Raw genomic sequence first — 20,058 nt, 5'->3', positions numbered from 1 at the left:
TGGGCTGGATCCATTGCCTTTTGGAGGGCTTTACACTCAGGGAAACCTGAGCCAAACCTCTGCAAACTCCTGAGGAAGTAGAGGTGCTGACTTGCTTTTTTCCACAATGCCATTGGTGTGTTGGGTCCAGGAAAAGTCCTCCGAGTATGTTTTTTTTCCAGTAGTTTCACCATCAGGCCTGCTGCCAATTACCAGCACCTGACACAAGTACAACATATGATTACCTATTGTGATCTGAACAAACTCTCTGTAGATTTTGACAAAAAATTATTCATTCGTCTCCAATTAATCTTTCATGTTATGCCAGCATCATTGTTTTGAAAGGCCATTCATACTGCTGACATTCTCCAAACCAGTTTCAAATGCAATGCAGGTAAATATCTTGCAATAATAGGGATCACATTCCAGAAAGTTCCAAGACAGATCTTAAACAATTACATCCAATAGAGTGGTCTTTGTGTATCTGAGTGACCTTGCCCTCACTCAGCTCCTTCAGAATTTATAAAGAAACTGCAGTACAAAAGAATGCAGACTCCCTAGTGTATCTTAAATGAAGCCTTCTTAATAATTCTGCATTCACCTGTTTCTTGTACACAGCTGAAGTTGCTATATTGCTTTATGATTCAAGTATCTGATAGCTAAGAGTCATCACAGGTCAAAACACAGCTGAATTCTATTATTCTTATAACTGTAAAAGTATAATCAATTTCAATCAAAACCCATTTATCTTTCAGTTGCTGAATGGCCTGCTGAACATTCCCAACATTTTAAAATTATTTAAATATCAGCTTTGAAACCATTTTTGCCTGGGGACACCAATACCCTCCAAAAGGTAGTGGACATCACTGGAGATCACAGGCAGAACCGCCCCACTATTGAGTACATCTACAGGGAATGCTGCCGTTGGAGAGCAGCAGCAATCATCAAAGACCCACACCACCCAGCATAGGCTCTGAGGTCCAAGTGCCACAAGACTCACACCACCAGGTTCAGGATCAGCTGTTACCCCTCCTCCATCGGACTCCTCAACAACAAACTTAATCAGGGACTCATTTAAGGGCTCTTACTTGTGCACTTTATTGATTTTCTTTTTCATTCTCTCTGTATTTCACAGTTTGTTACATTCGTTATCTGTTTACAGTTCTTTATTTATTTACATGTTTATGCTGTGTACAGTTTTTTTTGCACTACCAATTAGTGGCAATTCTGCCTCACCCGCAGGAAAAAGGAATTTCAGGGTTGTATGTGATGTCATGTATGTTCTCTGACAATAAATCTGAAATCTGAATCTGCATTCACAATTACTCCATGCTCTGTTCCTGACCACCTCTCTCCCAACAATCCCCTAAACCATTAAACTTTTAAGGTTTAATTTTAAATTTAGACATCCAGCACGTTAACAAGTCGATTTCAGCCCTCAAGTTTGTGCTACCCAATTAACCCACACCGCCATTAAGTACTCATGGGCCAAATGGCCTGTTACCGTTGTATGTCTAAATTAAAAATTAAAAGGTTGGCCACCCCTGTGTCTAAACTAATTCGGAATACATAAAATGCACGACTGAAGGGAGGGATGAATAAAAGGGTTCCATTTTTGATATCATGGAAAATTAGAACTGCAAAATTTCATATGGGATAACCCAGGGTAAAAGAATCTGAAGTGTAATCTATAACAGCTGTCAGGGAAAAGGGTTCACAACCTTTGATTTTCAATACTGACCTATAAATGTGAACAGCCGTGTTTGAAGCATGGTCTCATATCCCTAATTCTGGGACATTTTTAAATGATCTAAATGAACAAAAAGCACTTGAACAGATGTATGGCTGTTAAGAAACCCTAAACCCATGGAAAAATTATTTGTAAATCTCCACCTACAAACTAAAAGTGAACAATTAAAATTGTTCCTATAATTAGAGGGCCTTGAGGTTTCATATCCCCAGAGAGAGAGACTAGTGCTCTTATAATTATTTTTCACCTCGGCTGTATCAAGTAGAATAAAAGACCGATCTGGTTTTTCGACCTCTCTCTTTTGGACCTTGAAATATGAATATTTTGAAGTCCAACAATTATTCAATAATACTCCGCACATGAGAGTATTCCATAAAAATAAGAATATGTTTGGCAGAGTGGAAGTACCTTACCATTTTGAGATGATGGCCATGTGTTGCTGACAAGGGGTCATACTGAAAAATCTGACTTTAATCTTCCTGGCTCTTGCTCAGGAGATTTTTTTTAAATCCAAAAATAGATTGTATTCACAATAACTTATTTAAAAAAGGAAAACTGTTCAAAGTCTCTTCCCACCCTTAGTTTTTTTATCCATACATTTCCATCACTGTACATCATTGTCTTTTTATACATTCACACAATTACCACCACTGCAGACTGTCATTACACCCTCACTTGTTGTTTGAGGGGCTTACACTCAGTCTCAGTTCCTCAATGTCCGGTAAAGGAAGGACTCTGGACTATAGGCTCTTTCAGGTGGACCCTCCTCCTTGAGGACGGTGGCAGGAACAGATCTTAACTTGTGGACTCACCTTTCAGATGGCAAGTGGCACCACTCTGCGTTTCCCACACAGTTCCAGCTGCATGGGGGATTATGGGTAGGGAAGACCACCATTACTATGCCACATTTTGAGCCGCAGAGAGCAGCCCCAGTGCAGGAGCGGTCAGCCGGGCTGTGACAGCTCGCACCAGATGCCCCCTGACATCCCCCACCTGCCGCCCCTGCCCCACCACACTCCCCACCCCCACCGCCGGCCACCCCTGCCCTGACATTTCCCCACCAGCCGCCCCTGCCCAACATACCACTGACCTCCCTTCCCCAGAAGGGCTGGGGCTGTCAGGTAGCGGGGCTGGGGGGCTGTTAGGCAGCGGGGAGTTGGGTCGCTGGCTGATAGAGTCATCAGCCCGCCCCAGGCACATTCAGGTGCCTCGACAGAGCCCAGCACTCCGCCAATTATCCCTCCCCGAGGAGGGTTGGTGTTAGCACCTTGGAGGCGCTTTCGGAGCATTCAGGTGAGTTTGTCTTTAGCCACATGGGGGGAGAATATGTGGCTTTACAATGGGGTGTTCAGGCCACCTGAAAGGGCCTAATGGTTCTTCCCAACAGCACCCCTGTGTTGGCTGTGCAAAGCCTCAGTGTGTGTATCAGCATGTTTTCCTGCAGCCTGGAATGTGCCAACTGGCAGCATTCCTGCACCAACATCTCCCTGTGCTGAAAGACCAACAGGTTTAGTTCGGACCAAAGTGCATCTTTCACCGAGTTGATCATCTTCCAGCAGTTCTGGATGTCTGACTCTTTGTGCATTCCCAAGGACAGCCTATAACTCAGTGTCTGATGTCACATTGTTGCTGGGTATGAGCTGTGACATCCTTCTCCACACACTCTTAGTGAATCTGCATTCTGCAAAGGGGTGGGTTACTGTCTCCACTCCACTGCAGTCATCTCAAGGACAACATGCATTGTGGGTAATGTTCCAGTTATACAGGGAAGGATCTGGCTGGGAGGACTCCTCTCACCGCTAGCTAAACCAATTCCGGGTGCTTGTTCATGAGTACTGGCAATGAGAATTCTGCCAGATTACCTGGTTTGCTCCAGGAAACACCTGTTCCATTAAATCATCATCTCTCGGTGTCTGTAAGATGTTATGTACTGACCACTGCCAGTTGGCCTTGTGTTTCTCATGAGAAACTTTACGACGAACTATAGGTGGCATGGCAAAGTCCAGCTGACTGGGATATTGCGCAGCAACGGAGCCAGGCCCATCGCTCGCAACACCTGGGATAGGTAGAACCTCAGCACATAGTGGCACAGTGCCCCTCTAATTTGGTTCCAATGCATAGCCTGATGCCACCAAACACAACAATGGTCATCAGGATGAGGGCCATGTTGGGTATGCCCTTGGCCTCGTTGTCTGGCGACTTGTACACGGCAACCTTTCAGACTCTTTCCATCTTGGATCTCCATATCTACTGGAAGACCGATCTGATAACTGCCAGGGCAGAAGTGCAGAGGATGGGCCACACCTGCGCCACTTACAGCGGTAAGTAATGACCAGGTTATTGCCTGATAATGAAAGGGTGCAGCACACCCACAGACCCAATTTCTGGTGGACTGCCCTATGCAATCTTATACTTTTTTTGAATATTTTATGATTTATGATTTTCCAAAGTTATCAATCTTATTGATATTAATGTTGGCAACATCAACATGGATTACAGTTTACAATTATCCATTCTGTACAAGGTTTCCTTAGAGTTAAAGCTTTTTCTATTCCTTTCCTTCCCTCTGTCCTCGTTTAACATTCAACACTTAACAAACTAGTTACACACAACATTCAGGACATTCACAAAAAAGGTATGAAACATTTATCAAGGTTTAAGGGTTTGTCACATCATTGCGGGTAGTGCTCAGACTGATTTCTTTTTCTTGACTTTTCCTGGTTGGGATGGGCCCCACCCCTCCGCCAATTGAAGGTAGGGCAGTGAGGCATGATGGTCCAACTACAATTGTGCTCCTACGGAATTTAGGTATGGTTGCCAAATTTTAAAGAAAGTGTATTTTTTTCCTCAAGTTGTAAGCAATTTTCTCTAGGGGAGTACAGCTTTATACTTCTGCGTTCCAGCAGAAGTCGGACTTCCAGGTAACCGCAATGCACTTTCTGGCTACTGCCAATGCGATCATTATAAATTGGATTTGAAATTTAGACAGGTTCTTTGTAAGTCTTATGTTCATTATGTTTCAATCTTTTACTTCTTTTCAGTTAGTTCCTCAGGATTAGAGATCACTTACCTCTCTATGGTTTTGTGGTTCTTGCCTGATTAAACCAATATGGGAACCAGACTCTTCCAAGGATGGGCAGGTGGTTGCTGGCCAGATAGACATTTTGTCAAGGTGGACATTCCTTCCTCCACACAACATTTGTGTGACGCTGACAAAAGCACAGAAAATCTTCAGTCCCTTCCTGGATGCTCATTCTCTCCTTCAAGATCTGAGATTTCCAGGCATTACCCACCTGGCAATCTCTTCCTGTAACAGGCTTGGAAAGGAGTATCCAGTTCAATAGCCTTGGGTCTTTGCTTAAACGTACAATTAATATTTGGAACAAGTTAAATAATGAATTTGGAATAAAGGACAGTATCTTACCCTAACTTGAAACTTCTGTTTCAAAATAATCTTACACCTTTCACTAAAGATAATCAATTGGTGAATATTTAGTTTCACAATGTTAATAAAATTGTTGAGGATTGTTTTGAACAAGGTCAATTGATGTCATTTCAACAACTAAGAAATAAATATGGAATTTTGCTAAATACACTTTTTTCCTATTTACAGTTGAGAGGATATTTATGGGAAAAACTAGGTCCAACTTACCAGCTTGTAATGAGTTGGAGGTTCTTAGTAGGAAAGGTTATACTAAGAAATTTATTTCTGTAATGTACCTCTTGCTACAAGCAGGCATTTAAAAAGGAGTTAATAAATCAAGACGGAAATGGGAGGTTGATTTGAATATTGTGATAGGTGAGAAAAGGGGGGCAGAACTTTGTCATAATTGCATGACAAATATTATAAATGTTAGATATAGTTTAGTTCAATATAATTATTTACATCAACTATATTTAAGACCTCAGAAACTGTATAAAATGAAATCGGATTTATCAGATCAACGTTTTAGATGTGGTGATGAAATAGGAACCTTCTTACACTCTACTTGGTCATGTTCTAAAGTTAGAACCTTTTGGGAGGATTTGGGAAAATTTCTGGGACAGATAACTGGCACTGTTTTTCAACAAAATTCAGATTTATTTTTATTGGGAAATATAGAAGGAACTAGACCTAAATTAAATTTATTATTCCATCATGTGAAATTTACTAAAATTGTTTTAGTAGCAGCAAGAAAGTGTTTTGCAGTGACCTGGAAATCAGATGTGTATTTAGGTATGGAAAGATGGCATTCGGAAATTCAGAACTGTATCCTGGGAGAAAATTACTTATAGCCTGAGAAATAAATATCTACTTTTTGTACAAATTTGGAATCCATACATGCAAAGGTTAGGGATAAATATGTAAAAAATATACTCCTGGCCTCTTAAGACCTGTAATAATCTTCTTCCCCAGGAGTCATTATACATATAAATATTGTAAGATCCCAGTGTGTGAACTAATCCTCTGTGCAATCCAGAATAATACTACTTTCTGTATCTCTGCTTTTTCTTTTTTTTTTAAAATATAACTAAACTTTATATCTATTATACTGTTATAATTTTTAGAGTGGGGTAAGGGGGGGGGGGTTAATACCATGTAATTACTATAATCTTAAATTTAATTAACTACTGATTATTTACAATGTATAATTATATGGTTGAAAATTTTGAATAAAATATTTTTTTTAAAAAGTCAATCTTGCAATCATATTGCCTGTCGAATGTAACCAACTGAGTGGAATGGGGTCTCACTGCTTGGGATTTTGACATGGGAGAGACTGCTGGCATTATCCTTCCAACAAACTTGGAGGATTTTGTGCAAACAGTATTGATGGTACCTTTCCAGTGCCTTGAGATGCCTGCTGTAGGTCACCAGAGTGTCTGAAAGAGATTAGGGATCACTGCTGCCCAGTGGCCAACAATTTTGGACCACACCTGAGGCCTTGATCTTCAAACACTGCCTCCTCAAAGATACTGTGGCTTTATTCTAGAGGCATAAAGAACATGTCTTCACAGCAATACATTTTTACTATTTGTTGTTCTATTGATCACATTGATATAATACAAAATCTTCTTTCATTATAGAAACTAGTCAACTGTCAGAAAGTGTGCACTACAATAATACATCATAAACACAGCAGACCCTAGGTACATTACTAAGGAATTGGCAGATACAACTTTCCAATGAAATCATGGGGCATATATGTAATTATTGTACTCCAAGGGAGAACCATCATCTCCTAGAAGCCTACTATAGCAAAATTACGGAACAGACCACCTCGATATGTGGCAAGCAGATTAAAAGGTACATTCTGCAATGAAGTCCCCAAGGGCAAAAGGATCTATTTTCATTTTTCACACTGGTTTGCTTTTACAATGGTAACTTGGATCTGATTGCCAAGGCCCTACGCGGCGTAATGGTTAGCAGACTGACAGTTGGCTCACCAGCTAGAAGCACGAAACGATTTGAAAGGCCTGGAAATGCCTCTGACTTGCAATAACACTCAAAAAGAAAGTATTATTAAAAATACTAGTAAAGTTTGGGTGTTGAAACATATATTTTTTTAAATTGAAAATATTAGAAAAGAAATGAAATGAAATTAACCACAAAGAAATTAACAAATAAATATTTACTGAAGCTTGTCTATTCAGTTTGAAAATATTCCCTTCCCATTAAATGGCGGTAAACCTTGTGGAGACTGAACGAGCAGATTTTCCAGCATTACATTGATAGTATGATAAATAGAACTCCATGAGAACTGCCACAGCAGAGTACAATATTAGTAGTAAGTACAACTTTAGGAAACTCGGTTTTCCTATTCACCTGAAAGGCTTCCAGAAATATCCAGCTTTTCCCACCAAAAACAAGTGCACCACTGACAAAGGTGGGACTCTCCTTGTAATGAAATAACAACATACGACTCAGGCCCATCAGGAGATCTACTGTCTCAACGTGCAACAGAGATTACTTCTAGTCCAAAAGCTCTGTACTTTCCTATACAAAATATAGGGAGTATACTTATTCTCTAGCATACAAGGGATAAGTATATTTATTCCTTATATTCTAGGTAATGTATTTATCCCTCAAATATTAATACACTAAGTAACAACCCCTCGCATGTCAGGAAGGAGCAAAAGCAACTGCACTTCCTGAGAAGAGTGAAGCATGCAAGGCTACCAGCCATCATTATGTCAGCCTTCTACAGGAGCTCTATCGTGAGCATCCTGGCTGGTTGCATCACAGTGAGGTGCAGTTGCTGCAGAGAAATGGATTCGAGGTTAAGCAACAGGACCAAAAGAGTGGCAGAGAGGATCACTAGAGTCTCCCTCCTTCCCATCAATGTGATCTACCAAGATCATTGTCTGAAGAGGGTGCGCAAAATCATTGAGGACCCCTTCCACAGCTTCTTTCAGCTGCACCCACTGGGGAGGAGATACAGGAGTATCAGATCCAGCATCACCAGGTTGAGGAACAGCTTTTTTCCCCCCTGGCAGTGAGAACACCGAACGCCCAAAAGAACTGCTCACTCTAACCATCCGAGATTCTCATATCTATATTTATTTATTTGTATATATAAATACGTGTCCTGCATATGCATTATTTGTCTGTTATGTCTGGTTGTGTGTCTGCATCTTTTGAACCGAGGGCCAGAGATCGCTGATTCTTCGGGTTGAACTGGTGCAATCAGATTATAATAAACAACTTGAATATCCCTTTATTAAGTGGAAAAAGTACTTCTTATTTCAGTTTTAAATCAAAGTTCATAAAAGGCAGATATTTCTATTTTGACAGATTGCTTCTTCACTGACAAACCATCCTTATCAGAATTGGTGGTACCTTTTCTAGATCTGTCTTTTCAAATCTTCAAAATGTAAACACAGAAAGGAGGCACACAATCTATTATTAGCAGGAAGGTCACAGTGGGTCCATCTGACTCCAGTTCAGCCATACAAGGATCCTTCCTACAGTCTGTCTCGACAATCCCTAGCAGAAAATAGTAGAAGTGTTATGCTGCCTTCAGCCAATTAAGGATTTTTTTTTTTTAAAAACACCAAGATAAAGAATTCATTTTAATGGAGAGCCACAGTTAAACACAAGTTACCAAAATACTAAACAAAACAAAGTTCACATCTTATATGACCAATACATACAGCATTCAAAGATGCCAATAAATGGTCCACTGGCTATAAAGATTCTTTTGCCTGTTCAAAGCACTGTACTAGAACGTATCAATTAATAGCTCAAACCCCATCAACAAATTTGTTGTTTTATCATAATGATATCCAACTTTGAGAAGGCACAATGATTGTTGCCTGTTAAAATCATTCCATGCAGTATGAATGGAACAGCCATTAAACAACTAACAACTCAGTCAGCTCTACCAAATTTTGGATGAGAGTGGAAAGAAAGCAAAGGAGAGCCTTAACTTGTAATTCTCTGCATGAGGGATTCTGCTCCAGAGTTAGCTCTGTCACTGTCAACTTGCATTTCTCGTAAACCAACTCCTAGAAACTGATATTGGAGAGAGAGCTGTAATATTTTAAATTTAGGGAATAAAATTTGCAGAATTCATCAGCATCGCTAAACTAAATTCGTATCCTCATTAGTAAGCTGTTTTTGGTCCACAGTTTGTACTCTGAAGCACAAAACTCTAACAATGTTACCTGTAGCAGACTGTGGGTTATTACATTTTTCAATAAATCCTTTCATGTATTAGGTTACATTTACGAATGCAATGAAAGGAGATACACATCACTCAACTTTTCCAGAAACCTCAATACATTACTGGCCTACTGGGGTCTTCAACTTAAGTGTATAACAAAGCTCCAGAAGAATGCAATTGTGGACAAATCTGATTCTGAAGAATATATTGCCATTTTGGAAGATGTGCTCCAAAATTGGGCAGAATCTCAAATACAATCATAATGTGTGACTGATAAACTCACACATTATTTCAAATTTACAGGCCAAGTGTTCTGTGCAGTGAAGTTACACAAGTAGACAAGTCAACAATTAACCACTTAAACCATTAACCACTTAAAATTTAGTTTTCCATTTATAAGGAAGAGTCAGATTGTGCACAAAATATCGCTATAATGTACCGACCATGTCAAACATTCTTATTTTAAAGTACTTCACAGAGCACATGGGAATGGTACTCCAATCACTCTCCAAATGGACAGCTATAAATAAGTGTCAAGAACTTATTGCACATTAGGGAAAAGTTTATTTCTCACTGTAAATAGAGAATTGATTGGCTTGGTGTAGGAGACAAAAGGGTCTAAAAGGAAGAGGTGCATGCAGAGAATTATTTACTTTGAAGATTTATGAAAGTTACTTTTGCTAAGAGACTATGTAATTACAATTATCAAATTTTAAATGCTGCTAGAGTAGATTGTCTCTAAACCACAAAGAGCCCAATGCACCAACTTGAAGAAAAAGTATTTCTTGTACTGGGAAATGTGTTTTATTTTTAGAAGCAACAATTGCCTCATTAATTTATAAGGAGTGTCAAAAGCACAACTACCCACTGGGAAACACCTGGAGCCACCGTAACTAAACCTGACGGTCCTCCTCAGAATTCAATAAATAAGCAGGTTTACTTCCATGCCAATAGACAAAAGAATGCTGAAGTCATTCCAGAGGCTCCATTTAAAATAGAAATAAATGGAACTGAAAGAAAATTTTCAATCTGGGCCAGAGACTGGTTAGGCAGTAAATACAGGGAAAGGACATCATGCATTTAAACTTGAATTATAAATGCCAAGTCTCCACTACTCACAGTAAATAGCAAAACCCAGGAAATAAACAGCTAAAAATTCATATTTGCCAGTTACAGATAATTGAACAATAACTACCAAAGATACAATAATAGATTACAGATTTTAATGCAAAAATAAAGTCATTAAATTTAGAATAAAGGAAGAATAGATTGGTGATATTTAAATGGTAAAAAACAATAAAATGAAAGTCCATGCATACATGGAAATGTATCTAACTGCTACAAAATATAACCAGGTCCATGGAATATTATTCATTGCATTGAAGGGTTACAAATACTTTTTCTTCAAGTTGGTGCATTTGGCTCTTTGTGCTCTACTCTAGCAACATTTATAATGTGATCACTGTTAATTACATAGTCTCCTAGCAAAAGTAACCATAAATCTACAAAGTAAATTATGCTATGCATGCACCTCTTCCTTTTAGACCCTTTTGTTTCCTACACCAAATTATGGCCACATTGTTGTTCTGATCTAAATTTAACTTCTCCACGAAAATCTAATCCTTCCCTACCTCAAACAGATAATCTACTGATTTTCTTCTATCCATGTCCCTACTTAAGAAACTTTTACATGCCCCTCTTGCACCAGCTTCCCCCATCACCCTCAGGGGCCCACCAGTCATGTGCAAAAAAAACCCTACTTCTGAACCTCTGACATTTCCCCTAAATGTTCATTGAACAGATGTCCTCCTGATGTTTGCTATTGTTGCCTGGGAGAAAGGTGCTGGCAGCTTAACCTATCTAAGCCCCTCATATTCTTATGAACCTCAATGTCACCTCTCATCCTACATCGCGGCAAAGAGAAAAGCCTTAGCTCTGTCAACCTTGCTTCATAAGGAACATTCTCCAATCCAGGCAACATCCTGGTAAATCTCTGCAATTTCTCCAAAGCATCTACATCCTTCCTGTAATGAGGCGACCAGACTTAATGTAATTTTCCAAGTGTAGGCTAACTAGAGTTTCCTAGAGATGCCACATTACCTCATGGCTCTTGATCTTAATCCTCTGACTAATGAAGGTCAGCATACCATGCCATGTTAACCACCCTATCAACCCATGCACCATCCCTGTAGAATCTATGTGTAGGGGAACATTTTTTGGGTCCAGAGATCATAATGCCATTAGTTTTAAGTTAATTTTGGATTGGTCTGGGGCATGGATTGAGATTCTAAACTGGAGAAAGGCTAATTTTGAGGAAATGAAAAAGGAACTACAAATTATGGATTGGGATAAGTGGTTTCCAGGCAAGGATATGCAAGGTAAGTGGAGGACCCTCAAAGGTGAAATTTTGAGAGTACAGAATTTGTATGTTCCTGTCAGGATTAAAGGCAAGGTTAGCAGGCATAGGGAACCTTGGTTTTTGATGGATATTGGGGATCTCGTCTGGAAGAAGAGAGAGCTGTATAACAGGTATAGGCAACATAGAGCAAATGAGGTACTTGAGGAGTATTTAAAAAATACAACAAAAACCACAAGAAAGAAATCAGAAAGGCTGATAAGGTTCTGCATGGAAAGTTAGTTAGGAAGGGTCAGGCATGAGGTATTAACTTTGAGATAGTCAAATGGATTCAACAGTGGAGTCATAGTGGATAACTGGAGGCCAGTAACAACCAGTGTGCCTCAGGGATCTGTATTGGGTCACTTGCTGTTTGTCATTTACATGAATGATCTGGATGATGGGGCAGTAAATTGGATTAGTAAATATGCAGATGACACTAAACTAGGTGGAATTGTGGATAATGAAGGATTTCAAAGATTGCAGAGGGATTTGGATACTTAGAAGAGTGGGCTGAAAGATGGCAGATGGAGTTTAATGCTGAGAAGTGTGAAGTGCTTCATTTTGGAGGGAATAATCAAAACAGAGCATAGGTAGTAAATGGGAGGGCATTGAAAATGCAGTGGAGCAGAAAGATCTAGGAATGATAGTGCATTGCTCCCTGAAGGTAGAACCTCATGTGGATAGGGTGAAGAAGGCTTTTAGTATGCTGGCCTTATAAATCAATGCATAGAATACAGGAGTTGGGAAGTGATGTTGAGTCTGTTCAAGGCATTGGTGAGGTCAAATTTGGAATACTGAGTGTAGCCTGGTCACCGAATTATAGGAAGGATATCAACAAGGTAAAGAGAATACAATTTGTCCACAATTGTGAAAGTGTTACCTGGGTTTCAGAATCTAGATTACTAAGAAAGATTGAGCAGATTAGGTCTTTATTCCTTGAAGCATAGAAGGTTGAGGGGGGAATTTGATAGAGGTATTTAAGATTATGAGGGGGATAGATAGAATTGATGAGAATAGGCTTTTTCCCTTGAGGGTAGGAGAGATTGAAACAAGAGGTCATAAGTTAATAGTTAACGGACAAAAGTTTAGAAGTAACATGAAGGGGAACTTATTCACTCAGAGAGTGGTGGCTGTGTGGAATGAGCTTCAGGGAGAAGTAGTAGCAGCAGGGTCCATTTTGTCATTTAAGGAAAAATTGGACAGGTATATGGTTTGGAGGAGAATGGAGGATTATGGGCAAGGCGCAGGTAGGTGGGTCAAGAGGAGAGTACTTGTTTCGATGTGGACTAGAAGGGCCAAGATGGCCTGTTTCCATGCTGTACTTGTTATATGGTTATATTGTTAAAAGGAGACATGAGGTTGCTTTGCCAGACAATGGTGAAATAGTGAACTGAATTCGACAATGGCTGGACGGGAAAAGCCAGAGAGTAGTTGCTTCTCAGACTGAAGACCTGTGACTAGTGGTGCGCCTCAGGGATCAGTGCTGGAACCATTATGGTTTGTCATCTATATCAATGATCTGGATGATAAAGTGGTAAATTGAATCAGAAAATTTGGAAGCTTTGTGGACATTGAAAAAGGTTTTTAAAGCTTGCAGAGAGATCTGGACCAACTGGAAAAATGGGCTGAAAAATGGCAGATGGAATTTAATGTAGACTAGTGTGGGGTGTTGCATTTTGGAAGGACAAACCAAGAAAGGACATGCATAGTGAATGGTAGGGCATTGAGGAGTGCGGTAGAACAGAGGGACCTGGGAATACAAATACATAATTCCCTGAATGTGGCATCAAAGGTGGATAAGGTTGTAAAGAGAGATTTTGGCATATTGGCATTCATAAATCAAACTAATGAGTGTAGGAGTTGGAATATTATGGTAAAGTTGTACAAGACATTGGTGAGGCCAAATTTGGAGTATTGTGTGCAGTTTTGGTAACCTAACTACAGGAAAGACATAAATAAGATAGAAAGAATGAAGAGATTTATTAGGATGTTTCATGGACTTCAGGAACTGAATCACAGGGAAAGGTTAAACAGGTTAGGACTTTATTTCCTGGAGTGTAGAAGAATTAGGGGAGATTTGATAAAGATAATTATATGGGGGATAGACAGAGTATATGTAAATAGGCTTTTTTTCCACTGAGGGTAGGTGAAATACCAACCAGAGGTCATGAGTTAAGAGTGAAAGGGGAAAAGTTGAGGGGGAACTTCTTCATACAGAGAGTGGTTGGAGTGTGAAACAAGGTGCCAGCAGAAGTGGTGAATGTGGACTCAATTTTAACATTTAAGAAGAATTTGGACAGGTACATGGTTGGGAGTAATGGAGGGCTATGGACAGGGTGCTGCTCAGTGGGACTATCCAAAAAAAGGTTCAGCACAGACTAGAAGGGCCAAAGGGTCTTGTTTCTATGCTGTAATGTTCTATGGATCCCAACATCTTTCTGTTCCTCCACTGTTAAGAATCCTGCCCTTAACCATACTCAAGTTTGGCCTTCCAAAGTGTATCACTTCATACTTATCCGTATTGAACTTCATGTGCCACTACTCTGTCAAACTCTGCATCCTATCTACATCCTGTTGTAACCTATGACAACTTTCTACACTATCCACAATTCTCCAACCTTTGTATCATCTGCAAACTAATTATGATGACTTTTTTTCTCATTAGTAGTGGAATCTCAAATTAGGATGCATTAAAATCAGAGCTGACTTGTTCAGAACTGCACTAGGCAAGTCATGGATATATACTCAAAGTGCAAGGGCCAAGTCTCATGAGTAGCAAATCCCAGAAAATGAACAGTCAAAACATGACATTGCCAAAATAAATTGTGAAAGAACAAAACTGTCAAGTAGATTTTAATGAATGCAAATAAAAGGTCACTACTTTTTGAACAAAGAATAGATTGGTGTCATTTAAATTTTAAAAGCATCAAAATGTTTATGATTGTGAAACTCTCCCATTAACAAAGTTTTAATCCATGATTCAACAAAATATAGAACCAAGGGGCAAGTAGAGGGGTTGGAATTGAGATGTAGTTTAGTTTAGCCACTGAATTCAGAAGTGGCAGATTAAATGGAACCAATCCTGGTCTTTGGGTGCCTACCATCAGGGTGGCAGCATCAAATAAAACATGATCACTCAGAATCAAGAAACATACTAAAAACCGAGTCTAAACCCTACTCACTGCCTTAATTAATTGAGCCTTTTTGATATAGCGGACCGAAGACCAGACCAAGGATTTCTTGGACACCCAACTACATCAGATATTTAAAAAAAAGCCTCTATGCTAGTTTTGTGCCTTGCTGACTCATTATAAGTAAATGTATTTATACTCAGTACCGTGGCTGATTGCAAGCAGAATAAGCAGTTGCGATTACTCAATGCATGACCTGCTCTATCCAGCAGGAACCAGGTTCAAATTTCAAATACAGTACTTGGGCTCAGATCAGCCATTTTCACTCTGGGTCCTGATTTTATACCTGAGCAAACCTCCATTTTAGTGGACCCCCAAAGGCATACCCCCTGCAATAATTGAACAAAGGCTAAAATCTGCCAGAAAACTGGTATTGCATATGACATTCAAAGATTGGATGACAGTCATGTGAAGTGAAGAGATTTGACCTTGGGTCAGACAAAGGAGGAAATGGTTGACAGTTAAAGCAAAGGTAAAGAAAAACCAGAACAAATCAAATGCAAAGTGGGCAAAATTGAGAACAATAAAGAACACAACAGACAACCTTCATTTCAATATTTCAGTGTGCATTTGAAGAGTGCAATTCTTAATACAAGTGTTAGGTGGCAAGAATGTTTTCTATATCTATCCAACACCCAGCATAGTCACCATGTTTCACTTTTTGACAAGCACACAGTTTGCAGTAAGTCTTCAATTGTTCCGCTAAACACAGCAGGAAAGTAGGTTTCCCCAGTCCACAGGTGGCAGACATTTTCCATTCTTGATGTATTTACTTTTCACTACCTTTCTTTCAGTAACTTTGAAAATAAAACCATGTTGCTACTGCCCAAGTTTACACTGATCTTATTTATAGAAACGCTTCGACTCTATGCTTGAATTATGTGACAAAAAAAAATTGTGGATGCAGTTCCTGTCAGATTAATTCCCTTACACTGTTTAATGTTATTACCCAGATAAAATGCAATTACTATTTGTGATAAAAATATATTTATTTTTGTCTGGTTTTTTTTCAGGCTATCCTATTAAACAAGGAGCTCTGGGTTTTAAGTTCTTCATTCATACAGAATGATCTACAGCTCATTTTAAAGCTAAATTTCAGCAAGGAAGTCAACCATCATATGAGGCCACCCATCGTGAAACATGTTTAAAAACAAATTCTGAGCAACTATATTTACCAGAAAATGTCCAGAGTTTGAGTTGTTCAACAATGTATCCCAGAACATTTCTTTTTAGAAATCAGTTACATGCACAGAACATACAACATAACAACTGCTTCAGCAGTAATCCCTTATATATCTGTTAACTTAGAAACCATGTTAACCAAGCATTCCTTAAAATATGGAAGGATATGGAAACATTTAGTCTGCTAGGCATGTGGAAACTCTGACATGTTACAAAATTTTAAATTGTCCTCAACTTGAGAAGCTCGTGGTTTCAATGAAACAATGTCTGCTTCATCAAAGCATTCCCAAACATTGAAATTAAGGGCAACATTTTCAACACCACTGACAAGATGATTACCTTAATGGAAGTGGAGCCAGACGTCTTTCTCACACCCACATGATTCTCTGATGGCTCTAAAAGGTAAACACAGAAATCAGATTACAGCTCAAACTTCACCAGATCTGAAAACAATAGTTTTACCCAAAATAAGGTTTGACAACTTTAAAAAGACATTCCCAATGCTCACTCAAAATGACTTTCTACCTTCCCACTCCAGGGAAGCCTGGAGATTCCTTTTTGGCCAAGTTCCATCGTAGACGAGAAAACAAAACAGGAGACATTTTATGAAGGCTAAATTTGGCATCAATATAACAAATATTTTCCCTTCAACAACAGTTCAATAGTTTTCTAATGCTCTACAAGAAAGAGTCAAAAAGGCTTATGATCACTGGCACCACCAAGTTGTACCAACACAGATATGAAAATTGTCAAATTTTACATATGCTTATTTCCCTTTTAGAACCAAGATCACTCTTTTCTGCAGCTTCTCATTGAACATCTCATTTATTAAAGTATCCACATGAGAATTATTTTTTACAAAACTTCTTTTTATACTTTATCACATCCTATTTATCACATTAACAACTTTCAATTTTGAGTCCCCAAATTTCCCCACCGCCTTTATCTCAATTAAGACATCTCAAATCATCCCTGTACTACAAAAATCAAACACAGCACTTTTAAAAATATTTCAGCAATAATGTGTATACTGTACATAATACTCCCCAGGGAACGATTATTTTACCTGGGGAAAACCACCACAGCCTCTTACTTCTTGAGTGTATCAGAAACTACACTCAAATTATCCTTTGATATTTATCACTTACAACCAAGTAGCCAGTGTAAACTTGTTGCCATTGTAAATACTGGTCTCCAAACAGCCGGAAGTCTTACCAAAATTTCTCCAAGTCTAAGGCAAATGTCCCTAACTCCACCTCTTCAACTCAGCTCCTAGTCCCACCAGTTCTTTTCACAGAGATCCATCTGGTCAATATAAACAGAGGCTCATGAATCAGTATAGCTCAGCAGTAGTTGCAGGTGACCAACTGTTTGAGACCATGGTGGGGGGGAGGGGGGCGGGGGGATGTTAATTAGGCTAAAGAGTAGCTCAAGCTGACAAAAATCAATAGGTTTTGTGAGGTGACAATAAAATGAAGTTATAAAATTATGCAAGAAAAAAATAGCACAAGGTACCACAGACATACTTCCATCAGGTCTTGTTTAACTTAAGAACTAATTCCATCATGGTTCAACTAAACATTGCTTAATGCCTCGTATTTTCTTTCAAAGCCAAAAGCTCAAAGTTTCATTGTTTTAGCATGGTCGAGGCAGCAGAGTCTGGACTTAAACTTTGAATTAACTTGACAAGTGTCCAGCAGCAACTATAAAATCATGCCGTTACAATTGACCATTTGATATTTTTCCCCACAATAAATTTTGTGGTTTGATGCTTAGACTGCACAGTGCCTTTCTTGAGCAGGTGAGCTACTTGCCACGTGAATAGGATATATTTGACACCTATAAAGTTACATAAAATTATAAACAAGGCACCTGATCATTGATCCCATTATATAACTTTTGACTTGGCCTTCAATCATCCCCATCAGTTCAATCACATTTCATATAGTCAGAACATTGATATTTAACAGAAAGTGTCTGAAGCACTTTCAGTCCATGAAGACAACATTGGCTATAGCTCGGCATATAACACCATAATATCAGCAAAACTAATAATTAAACTCTGCGATCTGGGACTCTGTTTATTGCTTTGCAACTGGATCCTCGATTTCCACATCAGAACCCAATCTGTACAAATTGGCAACATCATATCCTCATCATTGACCTATCAAGACTTTGCACTTAGTTCGCTGCTCTATTCCTCTACACTCATGATTTCATAACCAAGTTCCATTCCAATGCAATCCATAAATTCACCGACGACACCACCATTATTGAACGAATAATGGGAAATGGAGAATCATAATACAAGATGGAGATTGAGAATCTGGTTGGTTGGAAGCAGCAATCTTGCTGCCAACCTCAGGAAGACCAAGGAACTTATTGTGGACTTTAGGAAAGGAAGTCAGAGGGACTACACCTCAGCCTTCATTCACAGATCACTAGTGGAGGGTTATACTTCGATTCCCCAAGAGAGTACACAAGAGGACCTCTCCTGGAGCCAGTACATCAAGGCAACTGTGAAGAAGGAACACCAACATCTTTCCTTACAAAGTCTGAGGAGACTTGGCATGTCAACAAATACATTATTGAACTTCTATTGGTGAACTGTGGAAAGCATGCCTTGCTTTGAAATGTCATTACAATGAACACAAGGGGCAGCAGAAAGTGACAAATCTGGCCATGTCCATTAGGGTAACTGACCTCCCATCCACTGAAAATAGGAGATGCTGCCTCAAAAAGACAGCCAGCAACAAAGGAATTCCATCACCCTGGTCACAACCTCCTCATAAACATAGAATACAGTTCAGGCCCTTCCGCCCTCAATGCTGTGCCCACCCATATATTCTTTTTAAAAAAGGACTAAACCCTCACTACCCCACAATCCTCCATTTTTCTTCCATCCATGTGCCTGTCTAAGAGTCTCTTAACTGCCCCCAATGTTTCAGCCTCCACCACGATCCCATTCCAGGCACCCTCAGCTCTCTGAGTAAAAAAACTTTCCCCTGATGTCTCCCCTAAACTTCCCTCCCTTTATTTTGTACAAATGTCCTCTGGTGCTTGCTATTCATGCCCTGGAAAAAAGACACTATCAACCCTATCTATACCTCTCAAAATCTTGTGGACCTCGATTAACTCTCCTCCCCTCCTTCTATGCTCTAACAGGCTAACCTTGCCTGTTTAGACTTATTTTCCAAACCAGGCAACATCCTGGTAAATCTCCTCTGCACCATTTTCATAGCATCCACATCCTTCCTATAATGAGGTGATTAGAAATGAACACAATACTGTGGTCTCACCAGAGATTTGTAGAGTTAGAGCATGACCTCTTGATTCCTGAACACAATCCCCCTATTAAAGAAACCCAGCAGCCAATAGGCCTTCTTAACGATCCTATCAACCTGCATGGCAATGTTAAAGGATATATGAATTTGAACCCAAGGTTCCTCTATTTATTCACATTCTTAAGTAACTGACCATTAACCCTGTACTCTGCCTTCTGGTTTGTCCTTCCAAATTGCATAACCTCACACTTATCCAGATTGAACTTCATCTACCACTTTTCCACCCAACACTGCATCCGTCTATATCTTTTTGTAACCTACGACAGCCTTCAGCACCATCCACAACTCCTCTAAGCTCCGCAAGCTTACTGACCCATCCTTCTGCCTCTTCATTGAGGTAATTTATAAAAATTACAAAAGAACAGGGGTTCCAAAACATATCTTTGTGGAACTCCACTAGTCACCAATGTCCTGGCAGAACATTTGCCTTCCACTACAACTCTCTGCCTTCGACATGCAAGCCATTTTTTATCCACACAGCCAATGTTCCATAGATCCCATGCCTCATGACTTTCTAACAAGTCTCTCATGGGGAACCCTGTCAAATGCTTTACTAAATCCACGTAGA

The 20,058-nt window shown here is 39.5% G+C and overlaps 1 protein-coding gene across 2 annotated transcripts in view; it reads right to left on the bottom strand.

Moving 5' to 3' along the window:
- Positions 1 to 20,058, bottom strand: part of LOC138760682 (rho guanine nucleotide exchange factor TIAM2) — a 314,168-nt gene that overhangs the window by 191,230 nt on the left and 102,880 nt on the right. For both annotated transcript variants that reach the window (XM_069931610.1, XM_069931609.1), the window contains one exon: positions 16,486 to 16,541. The gene's annotated coding sequence lies outside the window, so the exon portion shown is untranslated. The remainder of the gene's footprint in view (positions 1 to 16,485; positions 16,542 to 20,058) is intronic.

Source organism: Narcine bancroftii, chromosome 4, assembly GCF_036971445.1.
Source record: "Narcine bancroftii isolate sNarBan1 chromosome 4, sNarBan1.hap1, whole genome shotgun sequence".
In the NCBI taxonomy this organism is placed as follows: Eukaryota; Metazoa; Chordata; class Chondrichthyes; order Torpediniformes; family Narcinidae; genus Narcine; species Narcine bancroftii.
This window is presented reverse-complemented; position numbering and strand designations above follow the sequence as displayed.